This window comes from Sinohyriopsis cumingii, chromosome 15 (assembly GCF_028554795.1).
Source record: "Sinohyriopsis cumingii isolate HCF-2022 chromosome 15, ASM2855479v2, whole genome shotgun sequence".
Taxonomy (NCBI): Eukaryota; Metazoa; Mollusca; class Bivalvia; order Unionida; family Unionidae; genus Sinohyriopsis; species Sinohyriopsis cumingii.
Window position 1 is genome coordinate 21,466,962 of NC_142975.1, and position 12,295 is coordinate 21,479,256.

The 12,295-nt window shown below is 38.1% G+C and overlaps 1 protein-coding gene across 2 annotated transcripts in view; it reads left to right on the top strand.

The window, feature by feature from the left end:
* The window catches only part of LOC149781391 (polyamine-transporting ATPase 13A3-like), a 364,470-nt gene that overhangs the window by 11,481 nt on the left and 340,694 nt on the right, over window positions 1–12,295 (top strand). The gene's annotated exons all lie outside the window — the stretch shown is intronic.

Consider the following 12,295-nt stretch of genomic DNA (forward strand, 5'->3'; position numbering starts at 1 on the left):
AAAAATAATCGAAACAGAGCAACATCTGCGAGAAGAAATTACCAAGAGAATCAAGATGAACGTAATATATAAACGCTTGTGTTTGGTCGTAGATACTATTTACAGTCTTGTCGCAGCAACGACTTTTGGTCTTGGTGTGACTAGATTCACGCCCACATGAACCATCGTAGTTTCAAAAATCGGTATTATTGTCGGAGCTATATCGATAGCAATATGTGTTTCCAGTGGAACTGGCAAATTAATTTCTGTGAATTGCAATCGTGAATACCTACCAATTTCGAATTGTTAGCATCCACACGAGTCTGAATTCAATCAGTAAAGTGGTGAAACATATTTAACATTGACCAGAAATCGATGGGCCATATCACTATCTTAAATGTAAATTTGCGTCACCGCACATTATATCCCGGATATTTCATTGCTTAGTAATTGTAGGCTATCGGAACACTAACAAGAAAATTGAAAGAATTATTTAAAAGAAATGTGCCGGTTGCAAAAAGTTGATGATTTTATTTGTGGGTGGCTTCTTTTTTCTAGTCTTCTTGGTTTAAATCGCTGGTTTCAACGTTCTAAGGCGGTTAATCCAGATTAATTTTCTTAGGGGTTGTGAGTAATTGAAATAAGTGTTACATCAATGAATGTGTGGCCATGGGAAGAGAAGTGTTCTGCAACTCCACTTCTGTACAGCTTCTTTATCATTCAAACAGATATGTGAAGACTGATTCTTTTGTGTAATGTTTCAGTTTCTCCGACATACTGAAGGCTACAGATCTTACATATGATGAGATGCATTACATTTACTGCTTTGTGTGTTCTATTATGAAGATGTATGTTCACCTTTTCGCTGGTCGCTGTGCTAGAAAATATGCTGGCCTCTAATTATAGCTGACAGATTTTGCATCTTTTATCGCCACAGGGGCCAAATTTACTAGGGTGGTCAAGGTTAGTGATTGGCGTTAGCTTCGCCCTGACTAGGATGTCTTTGAGGATTTTTGGTCTCCGGTAGACTACTATTTTTTTCGGGAGGATCAACTTTAGTGTGTCACATGATTCCACGATTGGCCAGTGTAACCGGATGATTTTACCTATGTTGGGATTGTCTGGATAGTATGTCAGGATAAATGGTAACCATATCAATATTTTCTGTCTCTCTAGAGTTTAGTAGGTCATTACGGTTTGCTTGTTTAACCCTTTGGGTTGCCTCCGCTATCAGGTCTTTGTCGTAGCCTCGTTTAATTAAATGTTCATATAACTCTTCAGATCTTTTTTGGAATGTTTCATCGTCGGAGCAGATTCTGAGTATCATCAGTGCCTGGCTATATGGTATGTTCCGAATGCAGTGTTTTGGTTAAAAGAAGATGCTGGTGTTTATCAGTTGGTTTTGAGTAGATGTCGTTATGGAGTTTGTTTTCTACCAGTCTGGTTGTTCTATCCAGGTAAACGTGATTTGAGTTGGAGACTTATGTCATGAATTTTAATGAAGGATGGAAGTCGTTTGCCTTTGATATAAAATCGTTTTTTATTTCATGTTGCCACTTCATTTCTATATTATCGATAAAGCATACCCTCTGGTATGGTGTAAGTTCCACCTATTCTAAAAGTTGACCCTCCAGTCTTCCCACAAAAATATTACATTTGAGAGGCGCATTTTTGTACCCATTGCGGTTCCATTGATTTGGAGGTACTTTTCTTAATTATATTCAAAGTCATTAAGTTTTAAGGCAAGCTCCACGAGCTTTACTTGGTAGTGAGCTGGTGGATTGTCTACAATTCTTGTTTCCCATGTTTCCCTACATGCCTGTATCCCTTTGTTGTGAGATATAGCGATGTAACGTCTAAGGAAACAATTAATGTATCTGGCAGTAATGGTTCGCTTACTTTGCTTTTAATGAGGTAATCTGTTGTGTCCTGAAGATATCATGGTTATTTGTGGACATGTGGTCTCACGAAATGATCCAAGTATTCTGATATTTCGTTTGACGCCTGTTACTGGAAAATATAGGTCTGCCCGGGTTTCGTTGTTTGTGGGTTTTAGGTAGATGAAATAAATCTACCTATCATCAGGTTTCTGGGTTTAAGTAGTCTTTTGTTTGCTGGTTTATGTGCCTGATTTGATACGCCTCGTCAGTAATATTTGTGATGGTTTTCGCATAGTCCAGTGTTGGATCGTTGTCTAGATTTTGGTTGAACCTAGCATCACTTAGTTGTCTATTTCCTTCACTAATGTAGTCTTCTTTATTCGTAACAACCACAGCAGAGCCCTTATCTGCAGGCTTGATTATGGTGTCTATTTTGTTTTTCAATGATTTTAGGGCATTTATTTTTGTCAGGTTAGAATATTTGCTAATATAGTCGATGTTTTAGGAAGTGAAGTTTTCAACTGATTTGAGACTTCCAGATTTGGAACAGAGCTTTTTGGTGCTAACCAATTGCCTTTCTTTCGGAATATTGGTTAGTGGAGGCTGATATTTTCCTCTAATTCAGTTTTTGGCTGCCGGGCAAAACGAGTCTTGAGTCTTATTCGGAGGCTAAAGTCTTTAGCGTCCTTTTGCAGCTTACCTCTGTCGTATGTATTTGGGCGGGGACAGAAACTCAAACCATTCGATTAAAGTTTATTTCTGCTCTTCCGTACGTTCCATCTTATGAGATTCTGACTACTGTGCTAGTAACAATTGGATCAATTTTCGCTGTGGAGAGCATACGATACTTCCTTTAACGGCGATTTTTCTTCTTACTTTTATGTTTAGGAGACGTTTCGTCAATTGAAGTTTCTTCAGGACAGTGACTTGGTTGCAGATTCTGAAGTTTTATTTCTCTGACTTTGTTTAGCTTTACAGATTTCTCTGTCAATATAAAATGTTTCTGCATCAGCATCAAGTTGAAGGCAACTAACTGAAACATCAAAACATTCAAGCTTTTATTCCAGTAGAAATTGTCATGTAAATTTGTTTCACTTCATGCTTTTTGTGCTATCTGTTTGTTTTGTCTGTCTTGCATTTGCCTCTGAAAAAGACTCCTGTAGAGTCAAAAACGCTAAGGCTAGTTGGAAAATAGTTTTGCATGAATCGTTGTCATATATGTATGTATGTATGTATGTATGTATGTATGTATGTACTAATGTATGTATGTATGTATGTATGTATGTATGTATGTATGTATGTATGTTTGCATGCATGTATGTATATATAAATATAGAATACAGATCATATGGCGAATAACAGTCCTTTCAAGTGCACTGGATCCAGAAAGGGATCACGTTTGTCAGGTATTGATAAAGATAAATGTAATAAACTGACTAGGAACAGTGCACAACTAGAATCTAGCTAGCCTAAGCGCGTTCGACGCCTAATGAGTCTTTTTTAATGGCAAATACAAAAGATAGACAAGACAAACAAATAAAACAGACAAACCGTTGTCTTTGTAAAACTTTATATGACTTTGACTTTTGCGGATGCTGAAAGATATTTTATATTGACCTAGAAATCGATGACCTATGGCTCATATGGCTATATTGACCTGAGAAACACGGAACATCGAGAGGAATGGAGGAAGATGGTTGCTCGGCCTTGTGCTGTGCCCCAACGGTCTACCAGACTATGTGACTGATGATGATGATGATGATGATATCTCCATGCTATATTCCCAACTGAAACTACAGCATGCAGACATTAGAGAACAAAGTTATGTCTTTTGCCATAAGTGTATGGAAGTTATTTTCTAGAATGTCTTTTATTCCACATCTACGTCTTAAGGGAATGATCTTACTTATTCTGTATCTGCATCTCAAATGCTTTAAGCCCATAATTGTGGGTTTCCAGTAGCGATCTATAGGTCTAATGGCCAATGACTAACTATCGGGCATTCCAATTAACACCATAGCCAGGACTAAATATGTCGCCAATGTAAATATTAATTTATGTATGTGCGTGAAGTCTTATGTATAGCACTAGTCTAAAGTGTGCGTCACTTGTTTTACTTTGTTTCTTGCTCTATATTCAGAAATTTGATGTGATGTTTGTTTTGTGTTCGCATGGGACACCTCAAGATTTCGTATAAGTTCCCAAAGAAATTGTATCCTACAACCGTATAAGAAGCCATTGTCAAATATCGTTTACTGGACTTTTCATGTTTCATATATTTTGTACAGCATCTAAAACAAAGTAATTACCTTGTCAAAACTTAGTGCTCGTTGAAGGGCTCATCCTCTCCGTTGCTTCACTGGATTTGATGGACCAGCAACACGGCCCTTGGCCCCAGCTCCACTTTGTTCGACAGAGGCCTGGAAGCATGCACATCCTGAAGTTCTTCATGTAGATGCTACCTTAATAATATCAGAAGCAGCTCCAGTTCAAAACTTACTCTTGCCATCGTTTGCTAGATGGGATGGTTGTTAAAGTCAAAGGAGAAAGTATCTGGATTCCCCCGATTTCCCATGGAGGAAGTATGCAGGCTGTAGGGAGTTCCAACTTCTTCTAAAGTGTTTTTCTTTTCCAAGCATTCTGGTATGACCTTGTCTAAACCATTTTTAGAGGGATTTGGTCGTGCATCATGACTGTTGTATGGGTCCATTCCACCTTAAAAGACAGTTACCAGCTCCATGTTTGGGAAATCTTCTCCTGTCATAGACCCCCATCGACCAAATCTTGGTCCGAATAATGGTTATGATGATCAAGACCTTGTTCGCTCACCATTAATTCGCTCTCCCGGTACTTGGAACTCAGCTGCGCACTTGCTTGCCCATGTGAGATTTTACTTGCTTCCTCTATAGTTTGTATAGTTTGTAGCTCTTGCAAACTGGACACCACATAAATAATCAACTCAGGATTTCTTTGAATCCAGTTTTCACCACCATTGCTATTGGGAGTTAAATCATCCCCTAAAACCTCACTCATATATGTACATTGATGCATGAGATGCAGGATGGGTGCTCATCATCAGCCAGAAACTGGCGCTCATGGTGTTTGGTCCTGAGAAGAAGCTATATTTCATGTAAACAACTTGGATATACTGGCGATGTATTGAGCCTAGCCTAGCCTGTAAACCCTATAACTCATCATTTCATTATGGTTGCCGCAGACTACACGTCAGCAATAGAATACCTCAGTCATCAGAGAGGCATGCAAGTTCCATCTCACAGCATAAATGTCTGGAACCTCTTCTGATGGGTATCCTTGGAGATCAACCTCAGTTCGCCATATTCCGCACATGGGGAATATCCTGGTGGTCCAGAGGGGATTGTGTGGTCCTCACATAATGATCTCAGCACCAGTTGGTAGCAGAGTCAATTTTCAACTGGGACGAAGAACCTTATAGGACTTGTTTCTCTACAAGATTTAATAATATGCTCCCGTTTATTACTCGCCGCTACCAGAGCAGATGGTGCGCATATTGGATTTTTTCTGTCTAAAATGTTAACTTCTGCATGCAAGTGCTTTCCCGACGATTCAAAAGAATTAACCAGGTTCTAGACCAGGTCAGAATAATAACTGCTCAGCTGATCCTGGTATCTCCCACTCCCTCACACTATGGCCCAAACTTTTATGGTTCAATGACCTGCTCGTCCTGTTGGTAGGCAAGACCGGAGATTACCACAGATGAGAGACCTGCTATCACAGAACAGAGGGGTCTTCTTCTCTATATAAAAACACACATTCTCCACTTTCACATTTGACCCATCGCAAGTGATCAATCCGCCAAAATCAGTTTTAAGGCAAGATTGCCATCTACATCATCCAGGCTTGTAACCAATCCGCTTCCAGGATTTATGATACAGAGTCGAGAACCTTCCGTGACTGGTGCATTATGAAACAAGTTGGTCCTAGCTTTCCCTCTTTAAGTTGAGTTATACATTGTCTACTCTTCCTTTTCAAGGTAAGAGAATGCTTTGGTGTCTACTATTAAGAGCTATCGGGCAGCCTATTTAACACTCTTAAGTTATTTAGGATTTCTGACATTTGGGCGAGGCCCTCATCTTTATGATCTCATCAGATATTTCGAGCTTCAGAAATCGGTGTGTAACTCGATTATGCGTACACCGAATATATTGTGTGTTCTTGAGGCATTGCCAAAACCCTCTTATGAACCCTTTAGTGAAGTTTCCTTAAAGAATCTTACCCTTAAGACCGCTTACCTGCTCTTTGAAATTTCACTAAGGATGAGGAGCCAGCTTCATGTCTGGTTAGTGGGAAGTGGTTGTTGATGGTTCAGCGGTAATTGTGTGTTTCGGTTTCGTTTCTTTGCCAATCGTTGTTAGAGGCTAAGTATCAGTTACCTCCTGTAGCTCCGCGTCATACTAAGATTCCCAATCTCAGCCATGTTCACCTCTGTCTGTATAGGTTCGAGTCCCGGATTCGGCCAATGTGGGTATGTGAGAAAGCTTGCCAGTAGCTTCTCGTGGGTCGGTGGTTCTTCCCGGGGTTTTCCCGGGTTCTTCCTCCACCATTAATACTGGCCGCCATGTATAGCCTATCGTGTGCTCAAAAATGGCGTTAAACCCAACGACAACAACAACAATCTCAGCCATGTATGTGATGTTGATGGTGTGAAGATATATATATTTCTTTACCCAGTTAGAGCCTTAATTTTATTCTTCTAAGAGGAGAAGGAAGTTTTAGAAGTGCCTTTTCCTTCTTAGTAAGCGTTCCTCTGATATTTTGGCATCGACTACTTCCAGATGGAATGTGCTCGGTATTAAGAGAGGTTATTAGACCTCGACTGAGAGACATATTGATTATACAAACGCTTCAGTGAATTTAAGCATCATTAGTAGATGTATTCTGATTTTCCATCATGTTCATGGTTGAAAAGCTGAAAAGCAAACACAAAGCACCTTCATTTTAGACAGTGATGGTTATGTATGTCTTCTTTAATTAGATCATCTCTTTAATAGTTGTTTCGATATTTGACAGTAAATGTTTAGAATGTTTGATAAATGCTATTTGTGGTTTGAATTGCTTAAATTGAAAACTGAAATTCATCTGTCAAGTCTTTGCTGGATTTATGCTATGTTGGAAATACTAACCGGGGACGGTAACTGATTATGCAAATTATTGACATATCAAAGTTGAACGTTTGAACTCGGCAGGAAATGACAGTTGTGCCAATAACATAACGGTTTTTAACAAACATAAATAACATTAGACTTAAAAAGGTTACTTCCTCTTTTCTTAAAACATGAAAGTAACCATATTCCATTCTGGCATAAAGAATACTACAGAATATACATTCTTCATTTAAAGTTTGTTATACCCGATCTCGATAGAGGCATGGGAAGATAGCAGTCATCCTGTATGGTCAACCGGCAAGCACACAATACCGTTAGCAAATATAGTCCTGCCGTAGCTGATCGATTGCCAAATGTTTCGACTCTTTGATCTTAAACTAAATAACAGAATCGAGAGAAAAACCAAGTTTTGTAAAAATTCAACAAATTATTTATGTCCAAAAAATAAAAGTGAAAATTTAAAAAGAACATATATTATTGTCAGATAAATCCTAAATAGTCCTAAAAGTTCTATCACAAATCCAAACGTAACAAGTTTCAACTGAAATCCAGCAGTATTCCAAATAAGTTAAGATATTCAATGTGTTGATGTGCCCGTAGTCTCGAATATGCTAATTTGCCAGTTGAGTTCACTATAATTCCAAATTAAGGTTACAGTCCAAGAATAATATTGATGAGCTCTTTCTATTTGTACTTAATACGAATTTGAATATCACAACAATAAGACTGATTCTTCAGGATGTTGAAGCAAGAATGTGTAATTTTTAGATAAACAAGATTATATAATTCTCTACTGACCTGGGTTGCAATTACATTTTTGTCTGAAAATACTCTGTCACTTAAAGGAATATTCCATTCTAGAAGATTCTAAAGTCAGAATGAAGATTGTATATTTTAGCACAAATTCAGGTAAATATGTTTACATTAATAATGATCTGAATATTTATTCCACACTCACAGAGAAAAATTAGTTATGAATTATGTTATTTACAAAATAAATGACACTAGTCAGGTACATTATGAATATGATTTAGGACAAAGTCAGTTACAAAATGCAGATATACATGGCATAGAGTCATTAAGAAAATCCAATAAATACTACACATAAAATATACATATGAAACATGGAAGATTATCTCCACACACAGTTATCTTAACGTCATTCTTTCAGAACCTCCTTGCATAACTCTACCAGGATATAATGTATTTACCAAATCCGGTAGATGCCTTTAATCTACCGTGTTTATGTCTTTTGTTCACAACTTAAAATTAGGTAAAAATTTACGGCTTGCTATGTGTTAGACATAAGACCCCGCTCATCTATTATATTTGCATCACTTTGTAGTGTGTTATCACTTGTTGCGAATATCCCTTAGTGAATCTAACAAGTAGAGTCCAGAATTTTTCATAGATTTTATGTTCAGTTTTTGTCTTGTATATCTAAGTTGTTTTTTTTTTCCCGGACGAAGAGCTTGTGAAGCTCGAAACATTGAGGAACTGTTGTGGATTTGCGCCTTCATCAAGGTTGTAAGCAATAGCTTTGTAACTACCTTGGTCTAACTGTCAGGTTCATAAAACTGAGTCATCACCGTAATGAAGTTACATGTAATAGCTACGGTAGATAAATACGTTGACAACCCTAAAATACTGTTTGGAGGTTAATGCGGCACATAACCCAATTTTTGACTAAGCTTTGACTTAGTGATAGAGGTAAGAACACTATCACCAGTAGATAAATTAATATATATACATATATATATATATATATATATATATATATATATATATATATATATATATATATATATATATATATATATAATGAAAAATTTGTAGCAGAGATTGACCTTCTGTAGAGATCTGGGTGATAAAATTTGTCTATGTTAACTGACATTTCAGGCTTGAAGGTCAGGATTTGAGATACTTCAGTTCAAATGAAGTTGTAAAAATTGGTCACATTGACTACCTTTGTCTCGTGCATTCCTATTTGAACAAATGTGTTGTCTTTTGTTTCATCTTTGAATAATTTAGCACATATTTTGAGGTATCCCCTTTTCCCCATCCCTACTGGTAGTTTTTATATTTTCAGACATAGAAAGCTTATGTGATGGACTTTCATCCATAAAAGTCCATTGTCCATTGCCTATTAATACAAGTTTATTGTTACTACTCTTTGTAAATTACTGGAAGTATTACGCTTTACTGATACATAGCAGCAGAAGGGGGTTAACCGACCCCCCCCCCCAAAAAAAAAAAAGTGGCGGCCGATTTTGGGGGGCATACCCTCATCTAGCAGAATGGGGGCTAAAATAATGCTGTTTTAGCCAAGTAGTGTTGACTCATTACACTATCCAAAGGCTAATCCGAGGCTTGTATACATTAAGTACGCTACCGAGGGGGGAGTGGGTCAGACAAGATAAAACTGACAGTCGACAGATTTATCTGACCTATATAAAAAAAATAGCAAAAGGACGTTTCCGCGACTAGGCTGAATGACGTTGGATATCTCTTCAATCATGGATAATATTTTTCTTTTTCCATTGCAAATGATGTATCGTTTGAGAGGATTTTCTTTCTCGATTTTTCTTTTTGCATTGTGCATGAACGACCTCTGGTGAATCGCTAAGTGCGAAACGAAAGTTTAGAGATTCAGAGGGCTGTCCAGCTGAATTTTAGTTTGTTAATTTATGATCAAGCACGCCTTTTCCAATTGAACCCCGGGCGCATTAAAATGAACGCCCTTTTGAGGCGGGGATTGGGGGTGGGGTAGATAAGTTGCACCTGGATGTTTTTTTTTATACAAGTTTACAATTACCCATTTAAGTATATCTCGTCTTTGTCGATGCGTCGCGGCTTCCTCCCTACTATAATATCATCTGTCGCAAACGCCTACAATATGTACGCTGCGTTTTGGACTCAAACCCATGAATTCCGATCGAACGTTTTTCTGTACACTCTTACCACTCGGGTACTGTCTCACTTAAGAATATACGAGAAAATAATGTATATGTGCATACGCTTACTGAACAGATAGACAGACATTAAACATACCCATGTATTTAAATCGTATAATTTATTTTGTATTTAATGTAACAGGTATATTTCTTCATAGAGTGTATAAGAGTCAATTTTGCCTGTAAATTTTAGCGAATTTAGATCATGCAATCACGTGACCAGGGAAATGTATAAATAGCTGTGAATTTCAGCGAGTTATTACGCGCCTAAGTATTTTTAGAGCAATCACTGACCAGGGCAATTTCTAAACAGTTTAGTCAAATTGAGATACCTGTAAATCGTTGTATTTGGAAAAAAATACATTACGTTACTGTAACACAGTAAAACCTTGTGTATCTTATGATTTAGTGATCTGTAATTAAATAGTTGTTATAATAATAATAATAATAATGTTATTCTTCGCTTACCATGGAATATCCTACGGGGAAAATTAACTCGACAACCACTGAATGCAATTAAGAAATATCTTCCAGTCCGAGATTCTGTAAAATAGTAGCTGAAACAACGCCAGGATGCTCATGTGGAATTTACGGAGGGTAGATAGTAGTTATTTAAACCAGTCACAAAGGCCACTAAAGATATTCTTCCGTCTTTCAAACAAACCGCCAAATCCACCGAACATAAAGCTAAATCAACTGAAAAAATAGCAGATAGAACTAAAAATATCAAACAGATTTTAAAAAGCTTCCCGATAATATAGCCGCTGCTCATCCACAATTACAGGAAGAAATATAGCAATCAAAAGAGGATATTATCGAGCCCGAGCTAAGATTTGTGATGTAAGGAATCTTCTTGTTGAACAAGAACCAGAACCAGATGCAAAATATGATTAAAAAAATCTTCCAGATTTACTGAAGAAGATATTATAAAACTTCAAAAAGCATGTAGGGTTGCCGCAACAGGATATACAATTCGCTGTGAACTATTAGATCAAAGTACCTCTGAAGTTCCAGAATCAAAGTGGGTTCCTTTTGTGTTTCGAGAATACTATGGTATAAATCGAATCACAGGAAATATTTGAAGACTTTAATAAACGAGTGAATGAAGGTAGAGAAAAACAATTACTTGCAGATATCATCATCATCATCATCATCATCATCAGTCACGTAGTCTGGTAGACCGTTGGGGCACAGCACAAGACCGAACAACCATCTTCCTCCATTCATCTCGATGTTCCGTCTTTCTCAGGTCAATATAGCCATATGAATGTTATCTTCCCACCTCTTTCTTTGCATGTTTTTCTTTCTTCTTCGTTGTACAGTGCCTTGCAGGATTGTCTTGCAAGTCCTCATGATCGTGAAACATGCCCATATCACTGCAGTTTACGTTTTTTAAATGTGATCAGGAGGTCATCGTGAGGTCCAATGGCTTGTCCTCTCATTTGAAATATTTCTTCATTGGTGACATGGTCTTTGTATATGACACCGAGGATCTTTCTGGAACATATCATCTCTGTGGCCTGTATCCTTTTCTCTAAGTCAACTGTTATGGTCCATGATTCGCAGCCGTAGAGAAATATTGAGATCACCAGTGAGCGCATCAGTCTGACTTTTGAACTAAGTGCGATGTTCTTGTCGTTCCAGATGGGTTTCAGTTTTGGAGCGCTGCTGTTGTCTGTGCAATCCTGGAGAGTACTTCAGGCTTCGATCCTTCATCTGTTATAATTGCCCACAAATACTTGAAGCTTTGGACAGTTTATAGCTTAGTACCATGGACCCTGATGTCAGTGCTAATGCCTTTGGTGTTGTTGGTCTTCATTTTGGTTTTCTCTGCACCGACTCCCATGCCGTAGGCTGCATAGGTTTTGTCGAGAATCTCAACTAAGCTAGCTAATTCTTGCTCATTTCCTGCTAGTCCATCAATGTTGTCGGAAATACGTAAGTTGTTGATTGTTCTGCCTCCGATGCTGACCGTCTCTTCTTACTTTTCAAATGCGTCTGCCATGATTCTCTCCAGAAAGATGTTGAATAGTGTGGGAGAGAGCCGATATGTGTGTCTGACTCCAACTGTCGTTCTGAACCAGTCCCTTATGCTGCCGTGGAATTATACTGAACTGGTGGCCTTGTCATAGAGCTGCTCTATTACTCTGATGAGGTTGGCATTGATATTGTACAGTCTTATGGTCTCCCACAAGGATGCATGCCCTACCCTGTCAAATGCCTTCTTGAAATCCACGAAGGCGTGGTGCAGATCTTGCTGGTGTTGGAGGTACTTCTCACACAATATCCTGAGGTTGAAGATCTGCTCTGTTGTGCTGCACCCTGCTCAGAATCCTGC